The sequence below is a fragment of the Petaurus breviceps genome, unplaced genomic scaffold (assembly GCF_028583685.1).
Source record: "Petaurus breviceps papuanus isolate PSGF00001 unplaced genomic scaffold, PetGlider_PUasm1.0 78, whole genome shotgun sequence".
NCBI classification, from domain to species: domain Eukaryota; kingdom Metazoa; phylum Chordata; class Mammalia; order Diprotodontia; family Petauridae; genus Petaurus; species Petaurus breviceps.
In genome coordinates this window covers 7,736,432-7,754,275 of record NW_027186502.1, presented here as the reverse complement: position 1 = coordinate 7,754,275, position 17,844 = coordinate 7,736,432, and the positions used below count along the sequence as shown (strand labels likewise).

General features: G+C 37.0%; 1 long non-coding RNA gene and 1 pseudogene across 1 annotated transcript in view; one reads left to right on the top strand and one right to left on the bottom strand.

Annotated features, from left to right (window-relative positions):
* Positions 1-9,629: 9,629 nt before the first annotated feature.
* Positions 9,630-12,630, bottom strand: LOC138175617 (BCL2/adenovirus E1B 19 kDa protein-interacting protein 3-like pseudogene; annotated as a pseudogene).
* Positions 12,631-13,673: 1,043 nt separating this feature from the next.
* The window catches only part of LOC138175589 (uncharacterized), a 55,029-nt gene continuing 50,858 nt past the window's right edge, over positions 13,674-17,844 (top strand). Inside the window, exon 1 of the long non-coding RNA XR_011172039.1 lies at positions 13,674-14,008. This is a non-coding gene — a long non-coding RNA (uncharacterized lncRNA). The remainder of the gene's footprint in view (positions 14,009-17,844) is intronic.

Sequence of the window (17,844 nt, the reverse complement as noted above, 5' to 3'; positions counted from 1 at the left end):
AAGTTACTTAACCCCGATTGCTTAAAAAAAAAAAAAAAAGGTAAGATTTTAGCTGAGACTTGAAGGAAACCAGGGAAGCCAAGAAATGAAGATAAGTAGGGGAGAATTCCCAGCATGGGGAAGAGCCAATGAAAATGCCTGAAGTTGGTAGGTAGAGAGCATATTTTGGGTACAGATAATGAGTTTAATTTTGGACATGTGAGTTTAAGATGTTTATGGAACATTCACCTTCAAGGTGTCCAATAGGCAATTGGAGGTCAGGAGAAAAAGTTAGGACCATGTATATATGTAAAAATATATTTATGTATGCATATACACACTTATATATAATTATATGTACACATGTAAGTACATATATGTGTATATATATTTGTGCATATATATGAATCATCTGTATAGAAATGATAATTGAATCCATGAGGGGTGTTTGAGATCACCAAATGAAATAGTATAGAGGGAGAAGAGAAGAGGAACAAGCCCCTTGGGGGACAGCCATAGTGAATAGGGGTAGCCTCAACAATGATGCAACAAAGATGACTGATAAGTAGCCAAGAGACAGGCAGGAGGAGAAAACAGAGTCATCAGAACCTATGGACTGAATGAGTTTCAAAGGAGTTAGTGAGTGATGATGATAGAGGGAAACCCTAGAAGTGGCAAAGGAGTTTTCCAGCTCCTCCACCATGCCAAATGAATTGAGAGAAGGTGGATCAATAGGAGAGATCCTGGTCTTAGTGAGTGCAAGAAGATGGAAGGAAAAAGAAAGAACGTGTTTAAAGATGAGTGGAGTAGCCATTCCAGAGAACACTGTGGAGGGGGCCAGTAATTTTCAAATGGGATATTGGCCAGGGGTGGGGTTGGTTGAGGAAGATAGGAATAAAGGTACAGTAGAGCAGGTTGGAGAATAGGGTTCGAGCAAGAACAGTCAGGAATTCAGAATCAGTGGGATAGGAAAGATAGGGTGGGGTATTTGGTCATTTTCAGTTATGTCTGACTCTTCATCATCCCATTTGGGGTTTTGTAGGCAAAGATACTGGAGTGGTTTGCCATTTTCTTCAACTTATTTTGAAGATGAGGAAACTGAGACAGTCAAGTCATAGTTAACTGACTTGCCCAGAGTCACACAATTAGAAAATATCTGAGGCCAGATTTGAATTCAGGAAGATGAGTTTTCCTGATTCCAGACCAGGCATTCTATCCACTGTATCACCTAGGTGCCCTATGATGGGGGTAGGAGTTATTAATCATTAAGGAATGGCTTCAGGTAGGTTATCTATCCTAAGGGTTTAGCTTCAGGATGGAGTTCTCTCAGGCATTAAGGTGGAAAGGGGTGAGAGCCATGTTGGTAGGACACATGTGGGTGAAAAGTAACCACCTATGTAGGTAGAGCTGTAGTAGGTTGGAGAGAGTGTCCTAATCCTTGAGTGTTTACCTGGAGGATGAAATTCAGGAATGACAGGGAATTCTTGCAAAATGATACAGTGAAGTAATGATTTCAGAAAATCTTAGGCTACTTGCTTAACATCATTTACACCTTGAAAATGCAGTACTTCACAGTACTATAATGTTTGCAGATGCTGTCTAGCCAGTTTGATAACACAAAGAGTTCAAAGAAGAATTGTTAGATTGCAAAAGCATCTCAAACTTATTGTCCATAACTGAACCTATTCATTTTTCCTATACCTACCATTCTTCCAAATTTGTGTGGAGGATAGTCAAGGCAGAGGCCAATGGGAGGAAAAGAGAAGGAATAAATGAAAATAGGAATCAGCTCCTGAGGTGGGATCCAGTCCAGAATCATGGAGGCTGTTGGGATTGTGAGAAAACTTCACCAATGGTAAAAGACTGAAGAATAGCAGTTGCTAATCTGAGCCTGGATCCCCAAACTACTTTCACTAACACTTCTCATTTCCCTGCTCTGCCCTTGGTTGCAAAGAGACTTTGTACAGATCTCTTCTACTAGACTGATGAGTGTAGTGGATCAAGATCTAAGCTATTCTTGAGGAAAAGGCATGAACCTATATTCATTGAACTGTGGGCATTATTTTGGTCATTTTACTGTTTAGTTCTTTATGAACAAATATTTTTAAGTTTAATGTCCTTGGAAGACTTGGTTTGCTAACAGATGAGTCAACTGAATATATTAGATCTAGAGAAATCTCACAGTTTTAAATTAAAGACTTATGCAAAATGAGCAAAAGAGACTATTGATTACTTTGAACCCTTTTGCTGGAAATCTGGTTGAGCTGTAAGAGGCTAAGGCTCAGTTCTTTCCTATGTACTGGGTTCATTCTTGAGGGGTTTTCTCTAAAATCTCTGGTTCACTGTCTTTATCCAGGATTTTCCTTAGAAACATAATTTTTTCTAATTTTCCCCCAACCTGGAGTTTCCCCTGACAATAGAAGAACTTTGCTCATGTTAGAAGGCAACTACTCTTATGCAAACAGTCAAGAAAATAAAACATGGACAATAGGAAAGAAGTAATTTAACTTAGGAAACAAAAAGGATTCGTACAGTGGGACATTATTGTGCCACGAGAAGTGGTAAAAATTTCAAATTTAGAGAAACAGATTTGAATGAGCTGATTCAGAGTGAAATGAGAAGATCTGGTAGAACACTTTATGTAATGAGAGCAATAATAATGTGAAGAGAAACAACTTAGAAAGACTTCTGAATTCTGACCAAAGTAGTGACCAACAGTGATTTCAGAAGTTTAATGATGAAACTGAGGATACATATCTTTTGTTAAAGGCAGAATGGACTAGGTATGCAAAATGACATATGCATTCTCAAACATGGCCAATGTGTTGACCTATTTTCTTTGGCACACACATGATAAACATACATATACAAATGAATATACATACATACTTATGTACATATATTTAAAAATTAATGATCTCTATTTTGGACTATTAGTGGGAATAGAACATCAATTACTAGATTTCTTTATTATTATTCTGGTGTGAACTTTAAGGCTTTGCTGGAGTAGGTGTGTAGGAGTTGTGCAATCTGTCTCCTTCCTCTTTAGCCTACCATCTTAGCTATTAATCTACCATTGTCATATTCTATGGTACCTTAAACATCACTAAAGTCATATTCAACATGGTCCTTTTAGGATTCAAAGTTGCCATCATTACATGTAGCTTAAGTGCTCTTTTACCATCTTACTTGGATATCAACTTTTTGTTAGTAATTTTCATTTTGTCATTCCTAGTGTAAAGAGTATTTTCTTTGACAGAGGAAACAAATTAAATAAGACTTGGGGAGTGCCACCTTCTCTGGGTGGGCAGTTATCCTTATCCCTTCCATTTCAAGCAAAAGTCATATTCCTTTTTTTGAACTTCATTCCCCCCCCCCCAACATAGCTGAATAAAAAGGGAGAAAGTCCTTTTTTACCCTTGTCCTTAGCTTCTCTCACCAGCCTCAGCTCATCTTGAGCTTTTAGCATTTCTTATACAATTTTTATAGACTGGGCCACATTCTTTTTTTAAAAGTAATATTTTAGGGGTGGCTAGGTGGCGCAGTGAATAGAACACTTGCCCTGGAGTCAGGAGGACCTGAGTTCAAATTTGACCTCGGTCACTTTATACAAAAACTAGCCATGTGACCTTGGGCAAGTCACTTAACCCTAAATTGCCCTCCAAAAAAAAAAAGCAAAAAAAACCCAAACCCCAAAATAAAAGTAATATTTTATTTTTTCCAGTTACATGTAAAACAATTTATAACATTTTAAAAATTTTTGACTTAAAAATTCTCTTTCCCTCTCTCCCCTTACCCCTCCCTGAGATGGCAAGCAATTTGATATAGATGATATGTGTGTAATCATGCAAAACATATTTCCATATTAGTCATCCAATTTGTGAAAGAAAATGCAAACAAAAAAAGCCACAAAGTAAAAAAAGTATGTTTTGATTTCCATTGTACTCTATCAATTCTTTCTCTGCAGGTGGATAGAATTTTTCATCATGAGTCCTTTGGAATTGTCTTGGATCAGTGTATCACTGAGAATAGCTAAGACATTCATAGTTGATTATCATGCACTGTTACTGTTACTGTGTATAATATTCTCTTGGTTCTGCCCACTTTGCTCTGCATCAGTTCATGTAAGTCTTTTCAGGTTTTTCTGAGAGCATCCTGTTTGTCATTTCTTATAGCACAATAGTAGTCCATTATAATCATATACCACAACCTGTTCAGCCATTCCCCAATTGATGTTTTCTTTAACAATATTTTAAAATAATATGTGAATGTTTTTTGCAATTAAATGTAAAAACAACTTTAATGTTATTCTTCAAAAAAATGTTTTGAGTTTCACATTTTTTTTACCTCCCTCCCTCCTGTGCCACATTTTAATATTCATCTTCTATTCTTTGGCTTTGCTTTTATCTTCTATACAACTTCTGTATTGCTAGGTGGCACAGTGGACAGACTGATGGGGTTGGCATCAGGAAGTTCATATCTGACCTTGGATTCTTATCAGCTGTGTGACTCTGAAAGAAGTCACTTAGCCTCTCTCTCTTTTTTTTTTTTTTTGCTTCAGTTTCCTCATCTATGAAATGGGGATAATAATAGCATAATACTCCCAGGGTTATTGTGAGGATCAAAGGAGATAACCATTGTAAAATGTTTAGCACAATGCCTGGTACTCATCATCGTCATCATCTTCTTCTTCCTCCTCCTTCTGGAAATATAAATTGGTTAGTGAGTTATCTGTGGAGACATATTAGTCTCTTCAGACAAATATCCTTTTGTCTCATTGGATTAATTCTTTTTGTATCATAGGAATTTAATTCTCAAGCTCCTCCCATTCCTCTTGGACTGACTTCCTCTGAAGCATCTCATCTGTAAGATAAGGATGTCTTCTGAGGTCCCTTACATCCTAGGTCTCTCACTGCTTTGGAAATTAGGATCATTTTTGTCTCAAAGAAGGAGTTTGGTGAAGTTATTTATTTTCTTTTTTTTTGTCAGTTTAATTTGTTCTTTAAATAATTAATATAATTCATTTGCTGATTCATCTTGTCCAAAAGTTTCTTTTATTTGGAGTTTCATTTACAGTTTATTTGATTTTTCTTTGTGAAATGTTTGTTTAGATTCTCTATTTTCTGTTCTGTTAATGTGAATATTCATATTTTAAATATAAACATACATTTATTTAATTTGTTTTCAGTTTTGTTGGCATTTTATGTTGTATGATACTTGCTGATAGTTTCTTTTTATTTCTTCTTTTATAAATTCAATTTATAAATTCAACTATCCACTTTTAATATTGGTAATGTGATTTTTCTTTCTTAAAGCACTTACTAATTTTATTGGTCTTTCCTAAACATTAATTCTTTATTTTTGTCAGCTCAATAGCCCCCCACCCCCTTTTTTTTTTTTTGCTTTTTGGAAGGGGGAAGGAAAGTTATTGGGGTTAAGTGACTTGCCAAGGTCACATGGCTAGTAAGTGTTAAGTGTCTAAGGTTGGATTTGAACTCAGGTCCTCCTGACTCCAGAGTCGGTGCTCTATTCACTGAGCCACCCAGTTGCCCCCTCAATAGCCTTTTTAATTTCAATTTCTTGGGATTTTAAAATGTCTACTTTTGTTCTTATTTCTGGATTGTTAATTAGTTGATTTTTTCTAATTTGTTAGTTGCATGGGCAATATATTTATCTAATGGTACTTTTAAGCTAGATGCAATTCATAACTTTTCTCTCTTGAATATATCTCTTCTTATTTTGTCCTTGTCAGAGATCATGGCTGTTTTTTATTTTCTTGATTCAGATTAAGTCATAATAAATTGGACCCCAATCTCACATTTTAAATTTGTGCTTGCCTTTATATTTTAAGTATCTTTCTCATGCTAATCTGATTATAATTGTTGTTCATCCTCCATTCTTAACGAAGACTAACAATTTCAGGACGGTGATGTCTCAACTTGCAAGTGATTTGGATTTAAGTGAGGCAAGGTTGTGCAAAGTCATCAGCCTCACTCTGTCTTCTAAAGTCATCTGAGTCCAGTGGCAAGACATAGGCCAGGATGGCTAGAGATGGCCTCAGACGCAGCGAGGAGACCTTGGTCTTTTTAATCTGTCTTTCCTACATCTCAATCTGTCTGAGGCAACATCCATTCAGTGATTCAGTGATTTAAGGCTAGGTAAGGAATGAGGTTACTTTACCAACTCAAAAAAAAAATCAGTGTTGGAGGGGAAGACCCTCAGGATTTCTGGCCAGAGCAGAAACAACTGCTATTTACACTCACTCTAAGCTATCAAAACCCAAACAATGACCAAGAGAGGTTTGAGCTGAGACCTATTATTGGCCAATCAGTGAGAACCAGAGTGATTTGGTCTGCAGTGGTTCCCAAAGTGGGTGATACTATCCCCTGAGGGGTACTGAATGATCCAGGGGGTCTCAGTAGCCTAGGGGGCAATTAGGGGGAATTGAATAGAAATAAGGGTGGGGGTAGTAGAAGCATAAGGAAAGAAGAGAAGAAAATTTTGAAAAACTGTTCATACAGGTTTCATCTATTGTGTGACAGAGTTAAAGTCATAGTGATTACATTTTTTTTTCCCCAAATAAACACACAAAATGCAAGTTATAACCCATCAGTGGTCAAATCTGCTCACAGGTCTTAACAAGCAAGTATTGGTAGGTGAGCATGCCCCATATGTTGGGAAGTCCAGTATGCACAGGCAGGAATATGTATGTGTAATGACTTGTTTAAAGTATGATTCTATATGGTTACATGACACAATATTGCATCATCAAAATTTCAATGCAGGAAAAACCCCACAAATTTACAATAAATTATTAAATTTAAGATGTGTCATTTAAAAAAATTTTTTTGAAATGATGCAAATTTCAAAAAATGTTAAAGAGTTAAAGAAAGTAGATTTCCAATGGGGTGCTGAGTAATTTTTTTTTGTGAGAGCTTTAATGGTACAAAATGTTTATAACTGCAGCTTATACACATATTGTAAACTGTATATAATGTTACTAAGTTCATTCTTCGATGAAGAATGCAGAATCACTTTGGCTCAGTTAATTGCAATCATTTCATCAAATGGTTCAATTTGTTGAAAGAACAAATGATGGTCTTCAATTTACAGTCAATGCTTTGCTACAGCAAACTAACTTGCTTCATTTTTCACTGTGTGAGTCTATGCAATTTTGCTCTTAATTCTATTTACAAATATTTTAAGCCAGTTTTCATTAAACATAAGAAAAATGAAACCTGCATTTATTTCCGAAACTGTAAACAGGTATAAAACTTTAAAAACAACATTTATCTTTACAAAATTTCACCTGTTGATAATTGAAATCCTGTCAAGATTACACATTGATCAGTTTTTGTTCACTCAAAGTTTGGGAGACCAAGACTTCCACCCCAAAACTCTAGCAGGGTTATCAATAAATACTGCCTTATATCATCTTATGATAACAAGCTCTAGCTATTTTTATTTCAGTAAGATTCCAAGAACAGCTGATTTCACAGTTACTTGAGAAATAATAGGAAAGAGATGGATTAATTTTCAATGGTCAAAAAGTTGTAAAGATAATCAAGTTTTAAACACTCTACAGATAAAAACTATTTAACCTGTAAAGGGGTGATGCATTTATTTCTCTTAAAAAGATGTGCCCAATTTTAAACAGAAATCTTCTCCTCCCCCTACCCTTGAACTGTGCTAACTTTAATAGAAAACAAGATGCCATTAATTAGTCCTTATAACTAAACTAGCGTTTTCCATTTATATAAGTTTTAAACCACATGTTCAATGCCATCTCAGTGAACAGCCTCACCAGACATCTCAATCACCTCCAAATGAAATCCAAGATATATACTTCAAATAAATGGGATGTAGAAGGTAAAGCAAGTGTTACTACATTCAGAAGTGAGATGGAGAAGAGAAATAACAAAGACATCTAAAAAAAATTAATTGTTGCTTTTATTTGGGCTCTGGCTCATACTTTACAATGCTTTCTCAAATGGTAGGAGGAAACAAATTTAAGCATAATCAAGAAATTATTCCATACTTGCCATGCCTGATTTTACTAATACAAACAAGTCAGTTAAGAATTAAATTCTATGTATGGACTTTGTTCATTTCTGCCAAAACACATCCACTTTATAAAATGTGATGCAGAAAAAACCAATTCGATGGAATAGTTTCTGCAAATTGGTCAAACTGGCTGTTTTAGTATTTTACTCACATCAACCTAATGCACTAATTAAATGAGCAAATCACTAGTTTTCAAAGTAACGATGGTTCTCTAAATAGTCAAAATTAAAATCTATATCATAAACAGTAATTATTTATATATCAAACATATAGTAGTAAACTTCAGAGTCATGCTACATGTTCTGAAATCCAATAAAATCTGCCTGAGGGCACTGGAAATCCTGATGCTTCCTAACAATTTGGTATTAAAGGCTCACATTTTGAAGAAGGAAAGTGTCACTGAAGGAGAGGTTGTGTTTCCCAAATGAAGAGTTCAGTAACCTAGAGCAGGATGTGAGGGGGGTGTGGGACAGGAATCCTCCTTGAGGTCCCTGGCATTGCCCTGGGGGAGACTGTACAGTACACAGTAACAAGTTACAGCTCTGGAAGAACATCAAAAGGGACATCATTTCAGGAATTGGTCAACTGCTTCCCACCCCCAGGAGCCCTTCAGAGAGCAGCCCAAATGCTTGGAATAGCTCTTGAAGCTCAAGGGTGTCTTTAAAAGGCTCCAGAACAAATGAAATTTTCAATAACAAGAAGCCCGAAAATGCACCAAACACATTAGAACTCATTCAAGGATTTCTCTTGGGGGGGGGGGGAGAGGAAAACAATCCTTTAAAGAAAGAGATGAAAAATGAAAGCAACTTCACACATAGCAGGAAAAACTGCCAACACCCAAAGCCCCAATACCATCTCTCTTCTCTCTTCTAGGCCTGAGACCCTCTCTATTACAAGTAAGGTCTTTGCATCTTAGAAAGACAACATTCTGATAATCCTTTAGTTGTTGTACTTCAGTCCTACCTTACTTAGTCTCCATTTGTGAAGGTGACCTGCTGTAAATTTCCAAGGTGCCAGTCAGCACCAGAAGACTTGGAGAGAAAATGGCCCTAAAGCTGGTTTTAAATACATTTTTGATTGCCAAAGACTGCCTTTTTTTTTTTTGTATTTCTTTTTCTTGTCTTTATTACTATAAATTGTGAGCTTACCAGAGCTTGTCTTTTTCTTGAAAAAAAAATCAAGGTTTGATAATATTGGTAACCTGCTTTCTTTCTTTCTTTTCTTTTTTAAAAGAGTGATCGTCTTCCTATAGCAGTCAATACTTCTATGTGGATGCTGTAGCTCTAAATATATCAACAACTCTAACTGGGACTAAAAAGGAGGCAACAAGCAGGATTATGGGGGGAAAAAAAACACTTGCTGGTGGCATCTGCGTCGTAAAGAAGACTTTGCAAATTTCTAGACAACTGTAAACGGTAAGAAACTCAGGTCAAAAAGGAAACAAGATCACGAAAATGCCTACCAAGAGTTCGAATAAATCCCAAGAAGGGCTGGAACGTGGATATGTAAAAAGAGGGTCGAGGACTGGCGCATGCGTAGAATGATCTCGAGTTCAAATGCACTAAGGTGACCACGGGGATCACACTTCACAGGGCACGCGCACATCCCAAGCTCTCCTCTCCCTCAGTGGGTGCTAGCGGATGGGAAGCCAGACATTTTCCAATATAGAAGCCTAGTCCCAAAGCCACAACATGAGAGATGAACAGCGATGGAATGAACACTTTAATAAATTCTGCAGAAACAGGTCCCCTTTCTTCATGGCTCCACTTTTCCTCATTCTTAAAGAAAAGGAACGTTTGGAGTGCAGAAGTGGAATTCCTTGGGGGCTGGGGCTGGGGGGGGGGGGGGGGAGGTGTTCTCAGGCCGGCTGGCCTGACCAGTCTGGCGTCCAGTCTACAATTTATTTGCAAAGCTTTCACTTGATTATTCTCCTTCCGCAGCTGCTTCTTCAGACTGAGAGCTGTGGTCCCAGCCGGTGGGCAAGTCCACAGCAAACATTATCTGGCCATCTTCTTGTGGAGGAAAGGCCGTCCACAGTGAGAACTGCCCTTGGAGCTGCTCTGGCCACTGGGCGTCCGGGAGGATCTTCTCCCTGGCTCCGTGGTGAATGGAGGACGAGGAGGGCACGTGCTCCAGACCCTCGTTTTTTCCATTTCCATTCTCGTTGAGGCCGTGGCCGTTCATCTGGAGCTCCATCGAGGAACTGTGGAGGTCCGCGGGCGGAGCCAGAGGCTGCTCGCCCTTGTGGTTGTGGGGCAGCGGCGGCGGCTGCTCTACCAGCGGAGACAAAGTGGTCCGGAGGCTTGAGCTTCTACGTGGGCTCCGTCTCTGGCTCTCCTGCGGCAACTCGACAAGCTCAGACCGGGGCCTGAATAATATCAGTTTTTGAAAAGGGGATGGTAGGCCAAATAAACTTGGGAACCCTGGTTTAAGGCGTGGTCTAGTAGCTCCATTTGCTTCCCAGTGGGCTTTATCAAAGCCTGGTTTTTCAGAGTTCTATTTCAAGAAATCATAAACGTGGGATGAAAGAGTTAATTGTCCCAGTTTTTTTTTAAATGATAGAATAATAAGTAGAGAAGAGAAAAAAAAAATACTACCCTTCCTCCCCAAACTCCAAGGTATTTTGTGAGGTTTAAGCAATCAAAATTTATATTCTTTTGGGCAAGGAATCCACATGTAAGGGTGTGATTCCTGATGTGGACTGAAGGAGAAGAGAAGGAAAGGAAGGAAGGAAGGAGGGAAGGAAGGCTCTGATTATAATGTTGCTTTTATAAAAGAAGAAATTGACATTGAATACTTTCATTTTGTATTTTTAGGGAAAAAATCATTCCAATCTTCTCTTACCTCTTTTTTATTCTAGCTCATATGCCTTCCCCCTTTTTTTGTAATCATCTTTTATAGTTGTACAGCTAGATCCCAATTAGTCTGAATAATGAATCCCCTCAAGTGGTCACATTCAAATTTGCATTGCATATTTCCTTTGGACTAGAACCAATGACCATATTTTACACAATTATAACTTAGAATAGTGTGAATTCTAATACATGTAACCACTTCAGGAGATTCATTATTTACCTTAATTGGGACCTAGATGTAGTTTGTTTTGTTTGATGTAATCCCCTCTCCAGCCCCAAGAACTCCCATTCAAGAATCTCATCTTCCTTTCTCTTTCTAAGCCTAGCCCTGTGCTTACTTTTTTCTACTTCTTTGATGTTATTTCTTACCTTCTTTTGCCCAAATTATATAAGATGATGTTTCATAACATCCTCTTTGACCCTATGCCACCATTCTGAGTGATTTCCATTTGTGATGCACCAGTTCTAAGAAATACTAATTTTTAGACACTTAAATTTAGAATTTATCTCCTTTTGTTTCCTGAAAAAGTCTTAGAGAAGAGGGAATGTTCATGAGGTCATAGTCTTGCCTTTCTTTTTCCTTATATCTACACCAGATTTTCATTTGTCTCTTTAGGTTTACATTTTTAAATTTTATTTTGCACCCTGTTTGAAGATTTTGAAGATTCTAGCTATCTTTGTTTTCTCAAAAGAAATGCTTGGAAGTCACCAGTTCTGCAAAAAGTCCACTCTCTTCACAGAGGGATGTTCAAAATTCTCAGAGTAATTTATCCTTAGGTACAAGATATTTCCATTTGTTTTTCAGCATAGTATATTGTATTTTTTCCCTTTTTCATGGATTGAGCTTCTGTGTCTGGATGTGAGATCTATAGCATCCTATACAATTGGAAAAATTTTTCTTTAACTTGAAAACTCTTTAGATTGCCCATCACATTTCTTGTTGAGTTAAACTCTGGGTTCTTCTTTTATGCTATTTTGTGAGTTGTCAGTCTCTACTTTGTACATTGACTAATACTTCTGGGAAATGTATTATTGTTTCTTGGAATATAGCAGTCAGGCTTTTTGCTTTGTCACATTTCTAGGGAGACTAAAACGTTCTTAAAGTATCTCATTGAACTCTACTTTCAAGTCAATTATTTTCTCATTATTGTGATTTTATAGTCCACCTCACCCCAACTTTGCTGTCTTCAGATGTTGATCTAATTAGTTCTTGATTCCACATTTTCTTTCCAAAGTCTTCATAATTTTTTAAAAAATTATTCTACTTCCATTCAAGGTAATCACTTTTGCTTTGCCATTGAAAAAAAGTCAGTTCAAATCTGACTCATAACCTCTTTCTTCAGTCAATCAGTCAACTGGTGTTTGTTAAGCACTTACTATGAGCCAAACATTTTGCTAAACACTTCCATTCTATGATTAGGTTTTCCAACCACTCTGAGGTTTCTTAGGCTATTTAATTATACTTTCAAAGTTATAGTTATTACAAAATTATTTTATACTTCTGGAATACTTTCCTGGAATTCTTTTATGTCATATTATTTCCTCATTGTGCTATTTTAAAAATTTGTTCATTTTTCTTTCTATCTCTGATAGTTTTACTGTGAGGATTTCCTGGTGAGGACTTCTTACATTTCCTTTGTTTTACATGTTGTCCTCTTACTTCATTTGCTGCAGTTGTTGTTTTTAGGTAATAAAGGGTAGCTGACCTACAGACAACCTTTCCTTCACCCATTTTGCCTAAAGTTTGCTGGCAAGAGTTTATTATAGGATAGCTTGGCTCAATTATGACTTTGTTAGCCCAAGTCCACATAGAAAAGAGGTTTTTTTCTTTTTTAGTAGCTACCTAGGTGATACTGAGTTTTTGCATGTATTGCTATGGCAATTGCCAAGGTATAGTTCTTGTTTAGATTTAGATGGAAAAATCTCAGGGATTAGGTATGGTTTGCAGATGGTTCTGATTATTTCTAGGATCTTTATTTTTTGAGGGGTATCCAGCAACCATGTATGAGCCATATACATTCTGCTACCTTTATCTGTGCCAACCTACATTGCTTGCAGTGCATAGACTCAGAGGTTCTTTATAAAAGTAGAAATGGCCTGTTTCTTCTCCTTAGGGATCCTGATTAATGGCTGATCTCATCCTTCCTTCTCACTCCCCTTTGGAAAGAGTAAGTGCATCTTTCTCCACAAATGTGTTTTAAATCTGCACAGTTTACAGTGACCCAGAATCCTCATTTTATGGAAGTTGAAATGGAGAAGAAGTTTGCTTAAGAAATGAATAGGAAGAGGCACACAGTTAATTTTAGGACCAAAATTGGCAAAAATTCATTACTAATACACGACAGCAAATCTTACCTTTGTGCTACAAAATCCACTGATACATATCCAAGGCAATTTCACCTAAGGACTAAAATCATCCCATGTCTGCCCTGCCAGTTATTCTACACATTGAGATTTAGACACTTTAAAAAGTCAAAGGTTTTATAAAGGAAGATTAAATAAAGTACAGTGACATTTTCTGTTTGCCAAGTAACAGGAAAGTTTTCTTTTGGAGGAAGCAAATTTAATAGTTGAGTAAGTATAATGGGTTATCCACAATTATTATTTTTTTTTTTGAACAGCAACAATGAGGAGATTCAAATTAGCATAAAAGTATCTGCTTCTTCAACACTGGGGCGTTCCCAAAGTTTTTACTTATTTTTTTCTCTTGTGCTTTATAAATGAACCAAGACAACTAACATATTCTATAGCTTTTGTCAGAGACATATTTGCATTTAGGAATTTGAAGAAAGAAGGTTCCTAATCATATGATGAGCTTACAGGAAAGTGAATTTTTGTGTGGAACTTTTCAAATGAGGCATGATCATGGGAGTTGCCCAATTAACTTGAGTATCTCAGAGTTTTTGAGACCCTCTCAGGTTTCTTAATTTGGGGTCCCTAATTTTATTTTTTCCAAAAAGTATTTTATAACTGTATTTTAATATAATTAGCTATTTTTGGGTAATCCTATATTTTATTTTATTTTATTTTTTTGTATTTAAAAACGTAATTCTGAGAAGAGGTCCAGAGGCTTCACCACTTTGTCAAAGGGATCCTTGACACACAAAAAGGTAAGAATAAGTCCCTGTTCTGGAGAGTAGATATATTTGTTCCTTGGCATGTTGAGATGATATCTCCTTATTTATTCTCAGTCTTGAGCTTTCTGCAAGATGAATTTGACCTATAAAAGGAGTCTTCACAGAAGACCCAGGGATGTATTGTTGTGGTTTTTACCTTTTGGATCTTTATTTTTGATAGATGGTAAGTGTAGTCAGGGAAGGGTTTTGAAATTCAACCTTTCCACATCTGTCCTTAAATGGCTTCCATGGTTGCCTTTTGACAGAAGCACATGGTGAGCTTCATGCATTTGTGTAGGTAGCCTAAGAGGAGAGTTCCTGGGCCTAAAATTTCCAGCCTCTTTATGCCTATTCCCCACCCCCTCTCTCCCATTTTTCTGATTAGAAGTCAGAGACAAGAGAACTGAAAATAGACTGTCTCAAGAGATGGCAGAAACCTGGGTAAGGGTATGGTATCCTGGAGGAGCACATAGAAAAAAAAATTTGGAGGGAGCCAGGTTATTTTATTTGTATAATATTTTATTCACCCCCAATTACATGTTAAAACAATTTTTAAACATTTTTTTAATGTTTCAAATTCTGAATTCTGTCTTTTTCTCCCTCCCTCCCTACTCTTTCCCCTCCCTGAGATGGTAAACAATCCCATAAAGGTTATACATGTGCAATCATGTAAAACATTTTCATATTAGTCATTGTCTACAAGAAGACCCGAACAAAAAAGAAAAAGAAAAACAAAGAAAGGAAGAGTGAAAAATAGCATGCTTCAGTCTGTATTCAGACAATATCAGTTCTTTCTCTGGAGATAGATAGCCCTTTTCATCATGAGTCCTTTGGAATTGTCTGATTTGACTGCTGAAAAGAGCTGTCATCCATAGTTTTTCATTGGACAGTATTGCTGTCACTGGGACTGTACAACATTCTCCTTGTTCTGTTCACTTCGCTTTGCATCATTTCATGTAAGTCTTTTCAGGTTTTTCTGATATTATTCTGCTTGCCATTTCTTATAGCACAATAATATTGGATCACAATCATATACCACAGCTTGTTCAGCCATTCCCTAGTTGATGGGGCTCCCTTTGATTTCTAGTTCTTAGCCACCACAAAAAGAGCTCCTATGAATAGTTTTGTACAAATAGGTTATTTCCCCCTTTTTTGGATGTCTTGGGGATATAGAGATAGCAGTGGTATTGTAGGATCAAAGGGTATGCACAGTGTTATTGCCTTTTGGGCATAGTCCCAAATTCTTTTCCAGAATGGTTGGATCAGTTCACAACTCCATCAAAAGTACATTAGTGTTCCAGTTTTTCCACATCCCCTCCAACATTTATAATTTTCATTTTTTGTCATATTAGGAACACAGAAATTATATGGTGCTTGCCCATGTGCCTGAAGAGGAGAGTTCATAAAACAAGTCATTCCTGAATCTCATTCTACTAATGTGTGTGTGTGTGAATGTGTGTGTGTGTGTGTGTGTGTGTGTGTGTGTGTGTGTGTGTGTATTTCCTGGATGTGATGCAACTGTAATCTTTTTTTTTTTTTTAGCCAGAGAGATTTTTTTGGGCAGCAGTATTCTTGGAGTTTGTCTTGTCAGTAACCCTAGTTTAAAAGTTTGTATATCCAACCCTATATTATAGAGATAGGGAATTTCCTGAGCAATATCCTCCTTAGAGAAAGTGATTACCCATGTACCATAATCACCTCCCATTCCCATAGCTAGAGAACATCAAGAGACTAAGGGAGAAAATGACAGGAGGGAGCAAAAGACCCAGACTTTGTTCTCTGGTAATATCACTAATTATTCAGACAATGGAGCTATGATGGGAAGGAAACTGTTTCTCCTACAGCCCTAAAGTATGTTTCCTGTGGCACTGGGTGGAATCCAAACATGCTCTGTATTCTGTAGAAAAAAAAAAGGGAATGATCAGAGAGGGAGAATTGTATTGATTGTTTATGACCCATTTAAAATCACTTTATATGTTTTCTACATTTGTTTGCGGGATACTATGATTCCTGATTTGCAGTTTCTGTGGGGCTCAAACAAAGGTTACCTTGTGCATAACATGCATTTGTTGAGTACTGAGTTCTTGTATGAAGTCTGTGGACCCTCTTACACATTTGCTGAAACCGTAAGGTGAGCAATACAAAAGCTACATTTAAAGATCTTCTCAAAGTAAACTTTGAAGGTCCAAGTCCAACAGTGCATGTGGGGCCAGATAATGGGACTCTTTACTATAATATTAAATAGAACTATGCAACTTGAGGTTTCAGTCCTTTGTCTCCTATTCGGTAGTGAGTAATGATTTTTTCTTCTTGCCAATACTACTGGAAGTATATTTATTGTAAATGAAAATGTAAGTGAGAACTGCCTCTGTGTGTGTGTGTTTGTGTGTGTGTGTTTGTGTGTGTGTGTGTGTGTGTGTATGTGTGCGCACGCGCACGCCTGCGGGGGAATGCATATAGGTCTGTACTATCCAATTGTAAGTCCAGTAAGTTTACTCTCTGCTAGTAAACTCTATATAGTGACTCTATCCATGTACAGTACCAGCACGTTCTTTGCCCATCCTTCCCATTGATTGTATGCATTTTTGTGAGAAATTATGACTTAGTATAATTGGGGGAATATTTTTGTTGCTGTTGTTCTTGCTATGGCATTTCAGTAAATGGCTTTGCTTTGAGTTAATTTTGTCCTCTGAATTAGTAATGAAGGTAAACACATTGGCTGGAATTAGGGTTAGTTTTAGGAGGGTTGACTCACAAAATGTCTTGAATCTGAAGTGATTTTCCTCCATGGGTCTTCATGAGTGGCTGGATCAGAAGGGAGACATTTCAGAGGAGGTGCTACATACTATTGTTATTGTTGTTTAGTTGTTTCAGTCATGTCTGACTCTTGATGACCACATTTGGGGTTTTCTTGGCAAAGATACTGGAGCGGTTTGCCCTTTTCTTATCCAGCTCATTTTGCATATGGAGAAACTGAAGCAAACAGGGTTAAGTGACTTGCCCAGGGTCACACAGCTAGTAAGTGTCTGAGACCTGATTTGAACTTGGGTCTTCCTTTGTGGGTGCTCTATCCACTGTACCACCTGGCTGCCCCAGGTGCTATATATACATCAGCTATTATTATCATCATACAAAGTGTTTGCTGTTCCTTCTGGCTTTGTATGATACGCCAACTTGCTAAACATGCCTTCTGTGGCTTTAATGAATGTTGTCACTAAAGTTATCAATAAATTATTGAATAGCATAGAACCAAGGAGAGATTCCTAGGGCATTCTGCTAGTGTGCACTCCCATCTAAGTTGGCATCATTCAACTGATATCTAAACATTATCTAGCTCCTCTCTCTTTCTTGCCTATCCACAAAGACAGTATGAAAAATATTGTTAAATATTTTGCTGAAATGAAGGCATACTATGATTATAGCATTTTTTTCTTTTGATTCAACTATCTCTATCAAAAAGAAAAAAGAAAATGATACTTTAGCAAGACCTGTTCTATGAAGCCATACTGGGTTTTTAGTGATTGCTACTTTTCTTTCTAAGTGCCATTGCTATCTCTGTCTTGTTTTTTGTCTTCTGTCTCAAACATGCATGTGAGTGCATGCACTCATGCACACACACAATTTTAATAAAATATTCTGGAATTTTGTCAGAAATTGAAATCTAGTTTACTCTCTACAACAATGCATTAATGTACCTTTCTTTTTACAACCCCCCCCCCAACATTGATTGTTGTCATTTTTTGGTCATTTTTTCCAATTTGCTGGGGGTGAGGTGAAACCTCAGGGTTGTTTTGATTTGCATTTATCTTAGAATTAGTTATTTGCAGCAT